The sequence below is a fragment of the Salvelinus fontinalis genome, chromosome 36, assembly GCF_029448725.1.
Source record: "Salvelinus fontinalis isolate EN_2023a chromosome 36, ASM2944872v1, whole genome shotgun sequence".
NCBI classification, from domain to species: domain Eukaryota; kingdom Metazoa; phylum Chordata; class Actinopteri; order Salmoniformes; family Salmonidae; genus Salvelinus; species Salvelinus fontinalis.
Genome location: NC_074700.1, coordinates 17478968 through 17498692, shown reverse-complemented (window position 1 = coordinate 17498692; position 19725 = coordinate 17478968). Strand labels below are relative to the sequence as shown.

The following is a 19725-nucleotide window of genomic DNA, read 5'->3' as shown; positions in this document are numbered from 1 at the left end:
TGCGTGCGTGCGTGCGTGCGTGCGTGCGTGCGTGCGCGCGCGTGCGTGCGTGCGTGCGTGCGTGTGTGCGTGCGTGCTTGCGTGCGTGCGTGTGTGTGTGTGCATCTCGCATCCTGAGGGACTGCTGTTTTCTTTGCTGATTGTGGCAATAACAGAGATGATGATCATCATGATGCCGATGCAAAAGTTTGACACTCCCGATCTGCCACTCGTTCATCACTGTCACGCTACCGTCTCTCTCCCTAACCAGCTTCCCAATGCTCCGAGCCGCCGTCGGCTCACTAGCGTAGAACTGACTGTCATTGTGTGTGTGTCTCTGTGAGTGTATGGTACAGATGTAGGATCTTAATTTGAGCCAGTTTGCTACAGCAGGAAAATAATCCTGCAGCAACAGGAAATGTGAATTATTATTTGGATTATAATTCTTGGACATTTTTATAGGGGTTGATATATTTTTCGTAAGGGAAAATCAATGCTGAAAGTTCAAAGTGGAAATTAAACCTCAGAGGCCTTCTTAAACCTCAAATACACTACAGGTTTAAAATGTCCTGCAGAAAGTTATCCTGCAACAGCATGGTCAAATTAAGATCCTACACCTGTTAGCGTCCACGCGTTAGCCTCTGCAAGCCTAACTGCATCAGCCGCCCCATACAGTACGACAGCACTTAGAACACTCTGTTTGTTTTGGAGTCCCTCAGGTTAAGTGCTCAAGTGAGCCTGAAGAAGTGAGCGACACTCAAGAAACACACATAGAACACACACACACACACTCCTGACAAACACACACCTATGGATTCCACTCATCGACCATCCATCAGGGGACAGCCAGTAGCAGTGAGATGGAAACAGCTCGTCTTGTTACAGCAACTAGCAGCAGCTAGCGTAGTGATTATATTTCTCATGGGAGCGGACCTGGTCCCCATGCATTCTCAGGTGGGACAATTAGTCTCGCTGCCTATCTGTGTGTGTGTGTGTGTGTGTGTGTGTGTGTGTGTGTGTGTGTGTGTGTGTGTGTGTGTGTGTGTGTGTGTGTGTGTGTGTGTGTGTGTGTGTGTGTGTGTGTGTGTGTGTGTGTGTGTGTGTGTGTGTGTGCGCGCGCTGTGTGTGTGTGCGTCTGAGGTAACAACCCTGACAATGCCTCAAACCCAACCACCCAAGACCTCAGCCACTTATGTCAATGGATGGACAATAAATGGCTAACAGCCTCCCCATAGTAGCAGAGCTACCATGCCAGGGGCTGATTATACTAGACTGTCTAGTATAAGAGAGTCAGACTGGCTCCAATCGCTGTGTGTGTCTGAAAATAACAACCCACATCATTATACATAAGAGTGATAATCCTCACCACACTATATTCCTCTTTCTCTGCTCTCTCTCACCTCTCTCTCTCCACTCTCACGGCTCTCTCCCTCTCTCTGCCTCCCCTCTCCTCTTTGCAAAAAAGTGTTTAAAATGAAACTTTATTTGTCACATGCGCCGAATAAAACAAGTGTAGACCTTACACTGAAATACTTACAAGCCGTTAACCAACAGTGCAGTTCAAGAAGAGTATTTACCAAATAAAATAAATAAATATTTACCAAATAAACTAAAGTATAAAATTATTTAAAAATGTATAAAAAGAAACACAATAACATAACAATAATGAGGCTATATAGAGGGGGTACCGGTACCGAGTCAGTGTGCAGGGGTACAGGTTAGTTGAGGTAATTTGTATATGTAGGTAGGGGTGAAGTGAATATGCATAGATAATAAACAGCGAGTAGCAGCAGTGTACAAACAAATGGACGGGGGGTCAATGTAATACTCCGGTGGCCATTTGATAAATTGTTCAGCAGTCTTATGGCTTGAGGAAAAAAGCTGTTAAGGAGGCTTTTGGTCCTAGACTTGGCACTCCTGTACCGCTTGCCGTGAGGTAGCAGAGAAAATAGTCTACGACTTGGGTGACTGGAGTCTCTGACAATTTTATGGGCTTTCCTCTGACATCGCCTATTATATAGGTCCTGGATGGCAGGAAGCTTGGCCCCAGTGATGTACTGGGCCATATACACTACCCTCTGTAGTGCCTTACGGTCAGATGCCAGGCAGTTGCCATACCAGGCGGTGACGCAACCGGTCAGGATGCTCTCGATGGTGCAGCTGTAAAAATGTTTGAGGATCTGGGGATCCATGACAAATCTTTTCAGTCTCCTGAGGGGGAAAAGGGTTTTGTCTTGCCCTCTTCACGACTGTCTTGGTGTGTTTGGACCATGATAGTTCGTTGGTGATGTGAACACCAAGGAACTTGAAACTCTCGACCCGCTCCACTTCAGCCCCGTTGATGTTAATGGGGGCCTGTTCGGACCGCCATTTCCTGTAGTCCACGATCAGCTCCTTTGTCTTGCTCACGTTGAGGGAGAGGTTGTTGTCCTGGCACCACACTGCCAGTTCTCTGACCTCCTCCCTATAGGCCGTCTCATCGTTGTCGGTGATCAGGCCTACCACTGTTGTGTTGTCGGCAAACTTAATGATAGTTCTGGAATCGTGTTTGGCCATGCAGTCGTGGGTGAACAGGGACTACAGGAGGGGACTAAGTACACACCACTGAGAGGCCCCAGTTTTGCGGATCAGCGTGGCAGACGTGTTGTTGCCTACCCTTATCACCTGGGGGTGGCCCGTCAGGAAGTCCAGGATCCAGTTGCAGAGGGAGGTGTTTATCCCAGGGTCTTTAGCTTAGTGATGAGATTCGTGGGAACTATGGTGTTGAATGCTGAGCTCTAGTCAATAAACAGTAGTCAATAAACAGCATTCTCACATAGGTGTCCCTTTTGTCCAGGTGGGAAAGGGCAGTGTGGAGTGAAATTCAGATTGTGTCATCTGTGGATCTGTTGGGGCGGTATGCGAATTGGAGTGGGTCTAGGGTTTCTTTCATATTCCAGTCTGTGTTAGCAAAACAGTCCTGTAGTGCAGCATCCACGTCATCTGACCACTTCCATATTGAGCAAGTCACTGGATCTTCCTGCTTTAGTGTTTACTTGTAAGCAGGTATCAGGAGGATAGAATTATGGTCGGATTTCTGGATGAGCATATTTTCTTGTTTGCTTATGGCCTTATAGAGTTGGTTGAGAGCGGTCCCAGCATCGGTCTGTAGTGGTAAATAGACGGCTACGAATAATATAGATGAGAACTCTCTTGGTAGATAGTGTGGTCTACAGCTTTTCATAATGTACTCTACCTCAGGCGAGCAATACCTCGAGACTTCTTTAATATTAGACATCGTGCACCAGCTGTTATTGACAAAAAGACACACACCCTCACCTCTCGTCTTACCAGATGTAGCTTTTCTGTTGTGCCGGTGCATGGAAAATCCAGCCAGCTCTATATTATCCGTGTCATCGTACATCCCCAACTATGTAAAACTTTAGATATTACAGTTCTTAATGTCCCGTTGGTTGGATAATCGTAGTTGTAGGTCATCAATTTTATTTGAACTACTTGTTAGCAAGTAGGACGGATGGCAGTGGGAGTTTCCTCGCTCGCCTACGGATTCTCAGAAGGCAGCCCGATCTGCGTCCTCTTTTCCTCTGTCTTTTCTTCACGCAAACAACGGGGATTTGGCAGTATATCCTTCTCGTCGGACTCGTTAACGTTTTAGGGATAGGGGGCAGCATTTTCACTTCGGATGAATAGCGTGCCCAGAGTGAACTGCCTCCTACTCTGTCCCAGATGCTAATATATGCATATTAGTATTACTGTTGGATATAAAACACTCTGAAGTTTCTAAAACTGTTTGAATGATGTCTGTGTGTATAACAGAACCCATATGGCAGGCAAAAACCTGAGAGAAAATCCAAACAGGAAGTGAGAATTCTGAGGCTGGTCGATTTTCAACTCATCGCCTATTGAAATCCCAGTGGGATATGGATCTGTTTGCACTTCCTACGCCTTCCACTAGATGTCAACTGTCTGTAGAACGTTGAATGAAGCTTCTACTGTGATGTTGAGCCGGTTGGGAGAGTGCCAGGTCCTGGTCACGCGCATTCCACATGATATCAACTTGCGTTCCATTACTTCTATAGACACAAAGGAATTCTCCGGTTGGAACGTTATTGAATATTTATGATAACAACATCCTAAAGATTGATTTTATACTTAGTTTGACAAGTATATTCGACCTGTAATATAACTTTTTGAAGTTTTCGTCCGAAGTTCGCCTGGACCTGCACGAGCGTTTTGGATATGCGTACTAAACTTGCTAACAAAAGTAGCTACTTGGACATAAATAATGGACATTATTGAACAAAACAACAATTTATTGTGGAACTAGGATTCCTGGGAGTGCATTCTGATGAAGATGATCAAAGGTAAGGGAATATTTATGATGTAATTTCATATTTCTGTTGACTCCAACATGGCGGAGAAATGTTGTTTTTATCTGAGCGCCGTCTCAGATTATTGCATGGTGAGCTTTTTACGTAATTTTTTTTTAAAAATCTGACACAGCGGTTGCATTAAGAACAAGTGTATCTTTAATTATATGTAAAACATGTATCTTTCATCAAAGTTTATGATGAGTACTTCTGTTATTTGATGTGGCTCTCTGCAATTTCTCCGGATATTTTGGAGGCATTTCTGAACATGGCGCCAACGTAAACCGAGATTTGTGGATATAAATATGCACATTATCAAACAAAATATAAATGTATTGTGTAACATGATGTCCTATGAGTGTCATCTGATGAAGATCATCAAAGGTTAATGATTAATTTTATCTTTATTTCTGCTTTTTGTGACTACTATCTTTTGCTGGGAAAATGGCTGTGTTTTTCTGTGGCTAACATAATTTCTGAGCTAACATAATTGTTTGGTGTGCTTTCCCCGTAAATCCTTTTTGAAAAACATGTGTAGCTTTAATTTGGTGTCTTTCATGTGTGATTTCATGAAAGATTGATTTTTATAATAATATATTTGAATTTGGTGCGCTACATTTTTTCTGGCTTTTGGCCAAGTGGGACGCTACCGTCCCACATATCCCAGAGAAGTTAAATCCATGTTGGTTCCAAAACAGGAGCAGAGGGCATTATATAGTCCAAAGACCCTACTACAGTAAAGCAGGTAGAAAGTAATAAACACACACACACACACACAAGGAATCAATTATCATCCATAAGGATAAACTGCATCACACTGTATCAATGCGATCGGGACGACCAGTCGATCATTTTGATTTGCCGACAAGCAGGAAATGTCGGCCAACAAATCAGGATGTGGGCTGCTACATATCTATCTATAATCCCGTTAGGGTGTCTGAAATTCTGTTGATTGGATTCAGAAGATTCCCAGTCTCACATTGAAATCCACCGACACATATAGCCAAATCACAATGCCTAGCTCTTTCTGATGTTGGTATTCATGTCTATTGTCAAAGGGATTTGGTTGAGAAACCAACCCACCACAGCACCTTATCAAACTGAGAAGGATCCTAGCCTAGCAGGGCTGTCCGTGACTTTGTGTCTCTCTGTCTCTCTGATCAGGGGAGAGTGTTAGCCGGTGGTCTGGGTGTCACTGGTGAGCTGGCTGTCAGTAGCGCTAGCCTTATCACAGTGAGTGGTGTTTTGTGCGAACACCATTGAGCGCTGTGTGTTAACACCTCAGAGCGCTCAACCTTGATCTCACCTTAATGAGAGCCCCGGGGACGGTGATAGGACGGCGCCTCCGTCTAACGGATGACGCACCGCATTTTGGGGGAGACTGGCGGAAAGGTCTGAGAATGAGAAGAACTGACTGATTACTGGATGTATCAGACTCCAGAAAATAACATGTAAGCCAATGTATACCAACACCAAAAAATTATAGGAATCAACACTAAGCAATGGGAGTGATGGACTTAGCACTTGGATGTTTCTGAGTTGGGAAAATAACGTGTAATATTGTGAAAAATGATAGGAATCAATTGTTAGTTATTGGAAGAAGTTGATTCTCAATTCTCACATTTAAAGAGTGTGAATCGACTATGTTCTGGAATTGACGGCCACCCCTATTGAGCATATGAAGGCTACATCTTCACCCTCTCTCTCTCCAGCTCTCACTCTCTCCCTGGGAATGAATATACCTTCTCAACAGGCCTGGGCAATGCTGAGTGGTGGCACTGTGGAAGATAGAGACACTAGACACAGTCAGAATATGAAGAGCCAAACAAACCACATCATGATGACCAAGGTCCTCAACAGGAAAAAAATACCATCTCAAACAGCTGTTTTTACATTTTCAATATCCTTCAATGATTTTGGCACATCATATCCCTAGCAGTGTGACATGGATACACACATAGACAACAGTATACTGAGGATTGGAATTATAGTTACACTGTGTCTCGGGGGTGGCCTTGAAATAGTTGGAGGGACAATGAGGGTGCCCATATAGCCCTATATGTAGTACATGTGGGGTTTCCCATATCTGCTATGGAGGTGTCCAGTGCCCATTGGCACCCATTATTCAAATGCTGCATACACTACCAACAATCAAAACAAAAAAACACCCAGGTAGAAACTGACCAGTCCAGCTATCAGTCAAAAAAGGTGCTTCCATGGTAACGACTACTCTTCTCTCTCTCTCTCTTACTCACACAAACACACACCCACACACAGACAAACACAGCTGACAGATCCTTTCAACCAAATAAATTGAGTCGTTACAGCAATAGATGAAGGAGTAAAGGAAAGAAAAGATCAAATCAAGTTTATTTTATATATAGCCCTTTGTACATCAGCTAATATCTCGAAGTGCTGTACAGAAACCCAGCCTAAAACCCCAAAACAGCAAGCAATGCAGGTGTAGAAGCACGGCGGTTAGGAAAAACTCCCTAGAAAGGCCAAAACCTAGGAAGAAACCTAGAGAGGAACCAGGCTATAAGGGGTGGCCAAAGATGAAGAATACGTGTGACAAAAGGGTCCTGTAGAGAGAGTAGGATGTGTCTGTTAAGGCACCCTATTCCTGATGTAGTGCACTACTTTTGACCATGCCCATAAGGCACTGTGTAAGGAATCGGGTGCCATTTCAGATGCAACCTAGCAGTTTTAACTCCGTTGGAAACCCAGGTTGAAGTCCAAAATCATGTCCAAATGTCTATACACCACTGGGCGAAAAGGGCCAATATCAGGGGATATATGTATCTGTATATCCAGATATCTGACATTTTATTCGATATAAGGAGTAGACATGCTCCAGAAACGCATGTCCTTAATTTCATATACAGAGCTTGGATATTCTTCGTAATAGGACAGTTTCTACATGCTTCTGATCCGGACCTCAGAAATCTCCCTGCTACCGTATGAGTCAAGACACGCACCGGCTTACATATTTGTAGAATGTTCTACCTTTGGAAAGGGTATGTGACCCGTTTCAAGGAGCTAGGCGTATGTCGCACATCACTACTTCACAGGAGAGGCATTTTAACGGGGGTTTTTTCTTTGTTTTTTGGGTGGGGCAGAAATGCCTTCTGGAACATGTGAACTTTCATTTGCAATAATAACAAACTTGTATGTCATCTATAAATACGAATAAAATTACAAACCTAGTTGGTTTAGTCACAGAAAAATACAGGAACCTTCCCGCTAGCCATGATTGACCGAGATAATGGATGGACTGGACATGCTGAGAGATGAGTTCGGATTGGTCTGCCATGTAGCATGCTTCTGTCTATAAGATGAGCTGCTCAGTATCACAGATCACTGCACCTGTACATAGCCCATCTGTAAATAGCCCATCCAACTACCTCATCCCCATACTGCATTTATTTATCTTGCTCCTTTGCACCCCAGTATCTCTACTTGCACATTCATCTTCTGCACATCTATCAATCCAGTGTTTGATTGCCATATTGTAATTACTTCACCACCACGGCCTATTTATTGCCTTACCTCCCTTATCCTACTTCATTTGCACATACTGTATATAGACGGTACCTACTGTATTATTGACTGTATGTTTGTTTATTCCATGTGTAACTCGGTGTTGTTGTATGTGTCAAACTGCTTTGCTTTATCTTGGCCAGGTCGCAGTTGCAAATGAGAACTTGTTCTCAACTAGCCTACCTGGTTAAATAAAGGTGAAATAAATGTGTGGATAATCCTTTCTAACGCAGCTTTTTTTAAAAGATATCATGCATTGCTGCCCTGATGTTAATAGCGCTATCGACAAAGATCAGTGCGAAAAATGTGTGATGGACTACTTTCTGGAGGACGATCGTGCCATCCCTGACTCTGAAAATGAATCTGACGATGAGGAAATCCCCGATTTAGGTGAAAACATTTTCATTGAAACAGACATTGTAGTCTTCCCCCATCACTGTCATCAGACAAAACGGTGATCAACAGTGTTGTCACAAAAAGTTGACAGAGTTGAAATCAGTGGAATGCTGTTAAAAAAATGCAGCATTGCAACTCCAGAGCTCCATCACAACACGTGTTTTCTGTAAAGATACTAACGTAGGCCAATCTAACAGAAAATAAAAGGTGCACACCCTCAATACCCCTGCCTGCCCTGTTTATTATGGACGATGGATGCGATGGGTGCAGATTGGGTTGTCAGCGGCGGTCCCTCGTAGTCTAGAGTGATGGTAGTGTTGGTCTGTGATCCACTCCAAACGGTCAATGTATAAATCATGAATGAAAATTGTGTCGATATTGCAAGAAAATATTGTAATTTCACATAAACATAACACAAGGTAGCTACTCTAACTTTTTAATTTATGACGAGAAAACTAACTGGAACAAGCTATTTAGCTAGACAAGTTGCTAGTTAGCTACTAGCTTATATTAACCAGTAATACAAATTTAAAATGTTAACTTTTACCTTGAGGCTTTACAGGGGGTAAAAAAAATCCTTGAAGGGAAGGCTATTTCGTTATTTGTTATCTAGCTAAGATACCAGTTTACCCCCTATGAAGCCTAGCTAGCTAGCCCTACTGGTTGCTGGCCAAAGTAGCTAACGTTCTTGATTCTAGTCATAGATAAATAAAACATCTCAAATTAGCTACTTACTTTAGTGTTAACTTCTTAAGGTATTTTCTGAACAGCTTTTCACTGCTTTTCACTTCAGCTTTTCACTTCTTTTGTTTCCAGTTGTCAGCTTGACCACACACGGTTTACACACTCATTTGTGGAGCCCAAATAAAATAATGACAGTTGGAACGCTACAGCAGAAAATATGTGATTCTTGTTGGTAGGCTACCACTTACAGTGCTTTCACCTTATGTTTTGCACGTGCCTTTATCCAGAAAAAATACAAAAATTATAGCTAGTGTCTGAAAGAATGAAATGGATTTAATATTTGTGAAATAATTGTGCATGTTCTCAAAAAAGATCCTGATATGGACCACAATCAAGAGCATATGCATTGTATGTGCTAAGAAAATATACTACAATGAACAAAATGATAAACACAACATGTAAAGTGTTGGTCCCATGTTTCATGAGCTAAAAAAAAGGTTCCAGAAATGTTCCATATGCACATAAAGCTTGTTTACAACCCTGTTAGTCAACATTTCTCCCTTGTCAAGGTAATCCATCCAGCTGACAGGTGTGGCTTATCAAGAAGCTGATTAAATGTGACCAACCGGCTCGATTCGATCTAATGCAGCAACATTTGAAATTGTGTTTTTTGCATCAGACCTATAAAATGGTATGTCATACACTACAGTTGAGGAACAATGGGAAAGAAATTCTGCATTGAAAGTTGATCAACTTGTAAGCTAAATTTTGAGAAAATGGCCCTTGAAAAACTGGACGCTCTGGCCGAGGAGTAGAGTTGATCCGAGCGTTCTGACCTCACAATCAAGCACCCAAGCTAACTGGCTAACGTTGGCTAGCTTTCTAGCTACTTCCAGACACAAATGTGAGAACACCTCACTCTGACCATTTTACTCGCCCTAGTAGAACTGGTTAGGCTGTTTCTAAGTTATCCAGAACGTTGGTGACTAACTGTGCTGCTGGAAAAAATTGTATTACACTTTTTGCCAACGATTACTGACATATTCATGCTCTGAAATCGGAGTAGATAGCCAGAGCGAATTTACCAACTACGTCTATCGACAGTTGACACACTGACATCATAAACATTCTATTGAAATAGTTATTTGCATATTGGAGTCTTTTGTTAAGACATGTAGCTAGCTAGCTAAACAATTAACCATAATCCCAACTCATAACGTTACTACCCTGCATGAATCTGCAGGTAGCTAACCAACCAGGTTTAATGTTAGCTAGATAACATTAGGCTATAACTAGAAATGAAAATGGCTCTGAGATACGAATAATATTACTACACAGATCATACACGTAACGTTAGCTAGCTAGCCTGCCAGCTAACATTAGTTAGCTAGCTAACAGCACATTTTAACTTGAAATGAAAAAGACTTTGCCAAAATTTGAAATGTGTAATATCTGAAAATATAGCGAGCTAGAATCTCTTACCCGTATACATGGATGGATGCTTCTCCCTCTCTGCCATGGTTGCCCTTAGTTTGAAGATGTAATCCGGAGACAGGTGTTTTATACAACAACCTTTTCGACTCTGTCTACATATTTGCAATCATACGCCAGAATCTGCTCCATTTCCTTAGTTATCATACTCTAATTCCACTGACTTCAAAACACAGTCCTCCAGAAAGTGGAAAGCAACACTTTTGCCATTTTACTACGAGACATCTTTTTAAAAAGCTGCGTTAGACAGGATTACCTATCCATACTGAACAGCTCATATAGACAGAAGCGAGCTACATGGCAGACCAATCCGAACTAATTTCTCGGCATGTCCAGCACACTCATTATCTCAGCCAATCATGGCTAGCGGGAAGGTTGCCGGATTTTTCCATGGCTTAACCAACTAGGCTTGTAAATTGAACAATTGTATTCGTATTTACAGATGGCACACACATTTGTTATTAAGGAACACGAAAGTTCACATGGTCCAGAAGGCATTTCTGCCAAAAAACGAATTTATATATATTTTTTTTAAAGTTTACGTTCAAATGGCTCTCCTGTGAAGTAGTGACGCGCAACATACGCCTAGTTACCTGAAACGAGTCACAAATATCATGATCCTTACACAGGTGATCCTTGTGCTGGGGACATTAAAAAGCCACTCCTGCTGACTGCAGGAATGTAGACCAGAGCTTTTGCCAGATAGTTTAATGTTCATTTCTCGACCACCTTCAAAGTCATTTTAGAGAATTTGGCAGTAAGTCCAACCGGCCTCACAACCGAAGACCACGTGTATGGCGTTGTGTGGGCGGGCGGTTTGCTGATGTCAACGTTGTGAACAGAGTGCCTCAAGATGGCGGTGGGGTTATGGGATGGGCAGGCATAAGCTACGGACAATGAACATAATTGCATTTTATCAATGGCAATTTGAATGCACACCAGATACTGACTGGTTTTCTGATCCACGCCCCTATCTTTCTCTTAAAGTATCTGTGACCAACAGATGCATATCTGTATTCCCAGTCAAGTGAAATCCATTGATTAGGGCCTAATTTATTTATTTACATTGAACGATTTCTTTATATGAACTGTAACTCAGTAAAATCTCAGAAATTGTTGCGTGTTGCATTTATATGTTGGTTTGGTACATGTAGGCCTACTGTCAGTATTTGTCATCATATAGAGAAAATAAGATGTCCGCACAGGCCTATCTTAGAATATTTAATGAGTCAATATCCGGCCATACCATGTATGATATTCCGAGGGAATCGGAAAACGATTTGTGCATGAAATTATTGAGCTGAAAAGTCAGAAATGCATCAGAAAAGGTCCTTATTTTCAGCATATCAAAAAGCATATCAAGATCTGGATATGGACCTCAGCCAAGAGAAGCATATCTGGAATAAATATATCTTCATATCTTGAATGTGCTGAGAAAACATAGATGTAGACTGTCAGTATTTGTCAGCATGAAGAGAGACACATCAAGACACAACTGGATTCAGAATTTGTCAGGATATGGTGCATAGCCACAAAAATCTAAATATGCATTGGAAATGGTTTGTATTCTGTAGAAAAGGTTTTCCCAAACTGGGGTAGGGTACGCTCAATTCCGTCAAGGGTACGCCCCCAAAAAATGTGATCCACATTTACATTTTTTTTTCATCACATTTTTTAAATTGAGAGACGAGCTTAAAGTTTTATTTACAATTACGCAGGTACTTCCCTAAATGGATGACACAAACAACTGGATTCGTTATCCCTTTCATGCCCTGCCTCCAGTCCACTTACCGATATCTGAACAAGAGAGCCTCATCGAAATTGAAACAAGCGGTTCTGTGAAAATTGAATTTAATCAGAAGCCACTGCCATATTTTTGGATTGGGCTGCGCTCAGAGTATCCTGCCTTGGCAAATCGTGCTGTTAAGTCACTGATGCTCTTTGCAACCATGTACCTATGTGAGAGTGGATTCTTGGCCCTCACGAGCATGAAAACTAAATACAGGCACAGACTGTGTGGAAAATGATTTAAGACTGAGACTCTCTCCAATACAACCCAACATTGCAGAGTTATGTGCATCCTTTCAAGCACACCCTTCTCATTAACCTGTGGTGAGGTCTTCACAATTGTTGATGAACAAATAAGGTTTTATATGTAAGATGGTTAAATAAAGAGCAAAATCATTGATCATTATTATATTATTATTTGTGCCCTGGTCCTATAAGAGCTCTTTGTCACTTCCCACGAGCCGGGTTGTGACAAAAACTCACACTAATTCTAATGTTTAATAAATGTATTGTATAGTGTGTGTGTGGCAGGCTTACAATGATGGCAAAAAACTATATTTGAGAGTGCGCTGACCCTGGTGCTAGAGGGGGTACACAGCTGGAGGTTGAATGTTTGAAGGGGTACGGGACTATAAAAAATTTGGGAACCACTGCTCTAGAATATCAATAACGTGTCATATGGGCATCCCTTGATGTCCCACTTTTCACCCAGCATACTAAAATGGAGCGTGAAGTGGTTCAACTGCAGTCAGCAACAATTAGATAAAGAAGAATACTTTACATACAAATAAATGAGGAGGTAGACAAAGAATTATATTAACAGCCCACTGTTCCAACCCCACACGGTGAACTGACATGGGCCTTTTACCAGACTAAACAGACCATTGACGAAACTCACCAATGAACCGCACAACACCTGCAACAAGTATACCTAAATACTGCCACCCCATGACTAGGATACACCTTGAAATATCCCATTGTCCCATACCTATAGAGGGAACCGAAAAACAGTAGATCAATTTGCATCATGATATAACACATACTAGTAACCAAGCATATAATACAGTACATTGCCAATTAAGCAGAGCAAACTCGTCTATGATTGACATCAATACGTAATGGATATGCAGGTCTCCATCTACTATCACAAAATTGAAACATAATTGGCGATACACCATGAATCTGTGAGAGATCACAAGCAACGGGACTACAGCAAAACCAAGCTACACTGACAGGATGAATAGCAGCCCAGGAAGCAGAGGTTGTTTCAACTTTCTACTGTCACAACCTTCTCCATCTGTAATGGTTAGCGACCCACGTGATGAGCTATCAATCTAGGACACGCCTTTGAACATCTCAGCCTTTCTGCCTCCGCCTGCATGGACCTCCCATCTAGCACACTGAACATCTCAGCCCATCTGCATGGACCTCCCATCTAGCACATTGAACATCTCAGCCAATCTGCCTCCGCTTGCATGGACCTCTCATCTAGCACACTGAACATCTCAGCCCATCTGCCTCCGCCTACATGGACCTCCCATCTAGCACACTGAACATCTCAGCCCATCTGCCTCCGCCTGCATGGACCTCCCATCTAGCACACTGAACATCTCAGCCCATCTGCCTCCGCCTGTATGGACCTCCCATCTAGCACACTGAACATCTCAGCCCATCTGCCTCCGCCTGTATGGACCTCCCATCTAGCACACTGAACATCTCAGCCTATCTGCCTCCACCTGCATGGACCTCCCATCTAGCACACTGAACATCTCAGCCTATCTGCATGGACCTCCCATCTAGCACACTGAACATCTCAGCCTATCTGCATGGACCTCCCATCTAGCACACTGAACATCTCAGCCCATCTGCCTCCGCCTACATGGACCTCCCATCTAGCACACTGAACATCTCAGCCCATCTGCCTCCGCCTGCATGGACCTCCCATCTAGCACACTGAACATCTCAGCCCATCTGCCTCCGCCTGTATGGACCTCCCATCTAGCACACTGAACATCTCAGCCCATCTGCCTCCACCTGCATGGACCTCCCGTCTAGCACACTGAACATCTCAGCCTATCTGCCTCCACCTGCATGGACCTCCCATCTAGCACACTGAACATCTCAGCCTATCTGCATGGACCTCCCATCTAGCACACTGAACATCTCAGCCTATCTGCATGGACCTCCCATCTAGCACATTGAACATCTCAGCCAATCTGCCTCCACCTGCATGGACCTCCCTCCGTCTCCGTCTAACCTGGGCTTGTGTCTGTGTTGGGAGTCTGAGAGCACGTACTCACACATGCACACGCACAATAACTTTGAAAACAACATACACACACTCGAAAGAGACACAGAAGCACACGCACACGCACAAGCACACAGACACATGCATGGCAAAGAACATTGAAAACAGACTCACACACGCGCACATCACAGCATGGCGGGTAGGTAGGTATAGGTCTCCTTAACAAGACCACCTGCCTCCCATGTCTAGCGGGCCCATTGTGAATCAATTACAGCACATGGATCCACTGTTGCCATACAAATAAACAAGACGTGCTGCTACAGAGCAATGAGTTTCACATACACACACACACACACTCACGCACTTCCTCACCTCACGTGCATAAACACACGCAAGAGCGCAAACACGCAAACACGCACACACAAACACCACTGCCAACAAGATCTCTTAGTTTCCCTTCGAAATTCGATGTATTATTGATAAACGTCTATTTTTGACGCATTAATTCAGCGTGGTTACCGAGTTAATTCCGCATGGTTACAGGGTTAAAACATAAACGACTCAAAGGTTAACAGTTTAGACATTCATTTCGAGTGGTTGAAGTTTAGGGCTATAGTTTGGGGAAGGCTCTGCAAACCAACCAACCTCATATAATCAAGTATCATCAAGTATTTTCACTGCTTGCTAGAGCATTGTGACCTGTGGGGGCGCAGTGGTCTGAGCAACGCGTTTCGGCTCCAGGGAATCACATGTTTGCGCCCAGTGCTGGGTAATGGTTTTTGTTTTTTTTAGTAAGCACCGAGGAAGGCATATAGTGTATTGACGTTCTCAGGACCTTTTCAAATATCCGAAAGCGAAGTCTATTTCTAGTGATTAGGCTGCCACTACAACCTGCACACACACACACACACACACACACACACAACTTCTCCTTCCATCTTGCTCCCAGTAGAGAGCGAGACAACTCTCTGTGACAACATCTATTCAGCACAAGGACAGAGTCCCACAACACATTTCTCGCATCCATTAAATAGTTTCCCCCTGGTAAACAGAGCTATCCATAATAACTGCTATATAGGGCAACCACAGAGCTCTGTGCAGCCAGAGTGTATGTGTGTGTTTGGGTGTGTGTGCGTGTGCGTGTGCGTGTGCGTGTGTGTGTGTGTGTGTGTGTGTGTGTGCATGATAGTGTGTGTATGCGCGTGCGCGCGTGTGTGTGTGTGTGTGTGTGTGCATGATAGTGTGTGTATGCGCGTGTGCGTGTGAGCCCATCCTCCTGGGCTGATAAGAACAGAGGTCTTCTTGTCTCTGTTGAATTCTACCATCAACTGGATGGATCTTGGAATGCCCTCCATACCAGCCCCGCATATAAATGTGGCCCATTCTTTGCAGTCAGTGTGTGTGAGAGACATATGTTCTCACAGGCATGGCGTTTCCTGTCGGGGATAGCTATCTACCCCTTGACATATAAGATGCTCAGATAGATAGGTTGCATTGGAAACTCTCTTTGGGGGGGTGGGGGGTGGGGGGGGGGGTACAACGGCACCATTTCACCCATAAACCATGCACTACAACATTAAAACATTGTAAGGAATAGAAATCATTAGAAAATCAGAGAAAATAGCATAATAGAGGTATTAAAGCTTGACTTGATCTGTTAATATTTGTGAAACATTCTAAAGCCAAATAAATGTGTGGTTGAAATGCTAACGCTGTCTAAAGGCTTTGGATGGTTTGATTTAAATCTACTTGAGGATAACCTCCAATGGCACCACAAACTGGCAACATCTACATATGTGGAGAGACCACCGAAGGAGAGTTTGAATTCAGTCCTTATTTAAAAAAAAAAAAAGAGGATATGTATTCCCTGACCGCACCATTATCAGGAAAAGGTGGCTCAAAAGCAAAAGCTTTGAACTGGTTGCTTGTTGGGGGTGTAGCCCATCATAGTGTTAACGCCACAGCATGCAATCATTAACAACAGGTTCGAAGGCAAAGCTTCAAACGAGAGTTATCATTGAGAGATTATCAGTGAGAACTATCAATCAGATTGCAAAGGCATTCTAATGCTATTTGCTACCCAACATGAAAGGACGGGACAAATAAACATGTATGTAGCCTAATTACATTGTAATTACAAGCAAACGAATCGCTTGTTTTATTCACGTTTTCTGTGAAATATGGAAATAATTCCTACATTCTCGACAACCGAGAGAGCGGTGTGCTTACCTGTTATGTGGTCTAAAGGGTAGCAAGATTCCAAGGGGTTTTCAAAAGGAATCCTCTTTGACTTCTAGATCGCTGTCACAACGTTCCTCTAGATGGGGAAATATTGAATCATAGTCCTTTGGAGAAGGAGACGGTTTTAGAAAGCTTCCCAGGTTCTGTTTACCGACAACACCCGCTCAATCCCGGTAGATTGACCGGGCTACCACATTCTGATGAGGGACAGGGAGACAACGACGAAAGGAAAGGAAAAGGCTACTAACAAATAAAGCCTATTGCTGCGTGAGGCGCATTACACACGAGATGAAGGCATGTAAACTGATTTTGGAATAATTCTTCCAGCGGTGGCTTTTCATCTGACGAGTCTCTATATATATCTTTATATCTCATTTGTTGACAACGAAACGATATCTAGTCTAAATCCTCGCCTACATAAATTGGCAACAGTGATTTTGCAAGCAGGTTGAATTTCAACCAACAAAAAAAAACATCCCGCTTGCCCTTTGTGGATGGAGAGGATAGCTCAAACGACAGTTTAAATAGCGAGGACGATTTGAATCATGGTGGTGCTTGCCTGCTTCGTCTCTGGGTAATAGCGGTGGTTTTCCCTGATTCCCCTCCGACCCGTTATAGCCATGCACCGAAAAGATGCTGCGCTTGTGCGATTGCTTCTTTAGCTCGCTCACGCTGCCTCTCGGCGGGGCGCGTGCACGGTGTCCTAGCAAGTTGTGTCGCTGTGACAACGCTCGAGCATCCCTACGTGCTCTCCGGCCCTCCAGAATACAGATTGTTGCTGCTCTTTTCAAATGTTTTATCTTTACCCCATCAGATGTATTGGCATCTCTGTACAGTATTACTGGTTCAAATGGATGAAAATCCTCTCTTCCAAAATAGCGGGCACCACTAGCCTACCCATTCCCCCTCCGTTAAGCAGACTACAGAAGAGTCTAAATCATGTTGGTACTTTTTTTTGTCGGTCTAACTCCTTTCACATCAGTGTCCTCCTTCGCCGGTGAAATCTGCATCAGGGTGACGTCAAAGAATGTTAAAGCGATACAAACCCATTTTATAGCCCCCATTCCTCTCCGTGGGATAAGTCATCTCCGCAGGTTATAGTCATGAATCTTGTTCTGGAGGCAGCTTTGCTCAGAGGTCACTAGCTAGCACAGTCACAATGTCATAACATCTGATTGTAAGCCTACCCCTAACCTTAAATTAAGACCACGAAGCACATTTTTGTTTTCATTCACTTCTACACATAGGCAATTTAGATTTTTCAGCTGGCCTATCTAATGGGAAATCACTCAATTCTGCCTACAGGACAAGACTTGTGACATTAAACGTCAGCCTGCGTAATCTCAATGGGATGCATGCTGTCCCATCACTAGTTTTATATCTGTCAGTCTATTCCATCCATTTTTCTCTGTTTTTCTGTGGGAGAAAACCTCACTATTACACAGTGATTGGATCTACTGTAGCCTATCTACAGTCACATCATTGATGATGTTGTTGCACCTGTTCTATTGGATCTACACTCTTAGAAAAAAAGGTGCTATCTAGAACCTAAAATGGTTCTCCGGCTGTCCCCATAGGAGAACCCTTTGAATAACCCTTTTTGGTTCCAGGTAGAACCCTTTTGGGAGTGGAAGTGTGCCCCACCCTTTCCACGGAGGGTTCAACATGGAACCCAAAAGGGTTCTACCTGGTACCAAAATAGGTTCTACGTGGAACCAAAAAGGGTTTTCCAATGAGGACAGCCGAAGAACCCTTTTGGAAAACTTTTTTCTAAGAGCGTAGTGCAACAGAAGCACATATCTCTTAATCTAGTAACACAGCCAAACATCTGGCATGAAAAGGCTCCAAAATGATTCCCATGACACGGAGACGGCTAAAGCCTGACAAATATTACCTGAGAGACAACACTTCAATGTCAGTCAGGTTCATCCGTCCCCATCTTTACATTATACATTCTGATAGAGCCAATGGCAACTAAATGAACAATCAATATTTGTGTCACTCTGATGTCTAATTCTGAGACTATGTAAAGGCTCATACATGCTCATAAGAAGTAATAAAGCACTGTAGGCTACCTGCAGACTCCTTTTATACAATAAGAGAGAGCTACACCCGGCTACAACCTTGAGTCGACAGATGTTGGTGGATGTTCTGTTCTCTCACCTCACCTCCTCTCCATCTCAACCCACCAGGGAGGAAAAGAGACACGACAGAGATAGAGAGGGAGACAGGTCGACTGACACGGTTATCTCCACCATCAAGACAAATTGTTTATAGGCGTTGGATGTGTTGGATGGATATTCCCCAGTGACATTTCATCAGGTCACCTAGCTAGTTCACATAGGGGAGGGAGGGGACACACACTTAACCACACACACACACAAGGACACAAACAAACACAAACACCTATACACACAGTACACAGTACAAAACCTACGTCAGACACACAAACATGGACACATACACACACCCCGTGATAGACCCAGGGCAGCCATCAGAGGTAATGGACCACCAGAGATAGCTGAATAGCTGACAGCTGAGCCCCCCCCCGCCCCTATATTAAAACACCTCCCCTCCTTTGCTATACCATACCCTCCACCGTTCCCCTCTGATGAACAACAGTGATGGACGCAAACACAGCTAACCACACACCAACACACACACCCCGAACCCAACACAGACAAACACAAACCTAACCATAACCATACACACACACAAACACAACCTCACCCATGTACACAAAGACACACATGTGCACATGCACGACCAAATAACTAAAAACAAAAACACTCACCCCCCACGCTCTCTTTCTCTCTCTGTATGTCTGTGTGAGTGGTAGCTACATCGGCCCTTGCCATAGCAAGCCCCAGGGGAGCTAGCTGTTCGCTCTGTGGAGAATTACTCTATGGCGCTTATCCTTTTTTTTGCTCCTGTGCTGTAAAGGCCTGTTTGATCGGCCTCATTCTCAGTAAGTGACCGGGGAAAAGG

The 19725-nt window shown here is 43.4% G+C and overlaps 1 protein-coding gene across 1 annotated transcript in view; it reads right to left on the bottom strand.

The window, feature by feature from the left end:
* LOC129835334 (neuroligin-2-like) overlaps positions 1-17739 on the bottom strand; it is a 207691-nt gene extending 189952 nt beyond the window's left edge. Inside the window, exon 1 of the mRNA XM_055900928.1 lies at positions 16726-17739. The gene's annotated coding sequence lies outside the window, so the exon portion shown is untranslated. The remainder of the gene's footprint in view (positions 1-16725) is intronic.
* Between the last annotated feature and the right edge of the window lie 1986 nt (positions 17740-19725).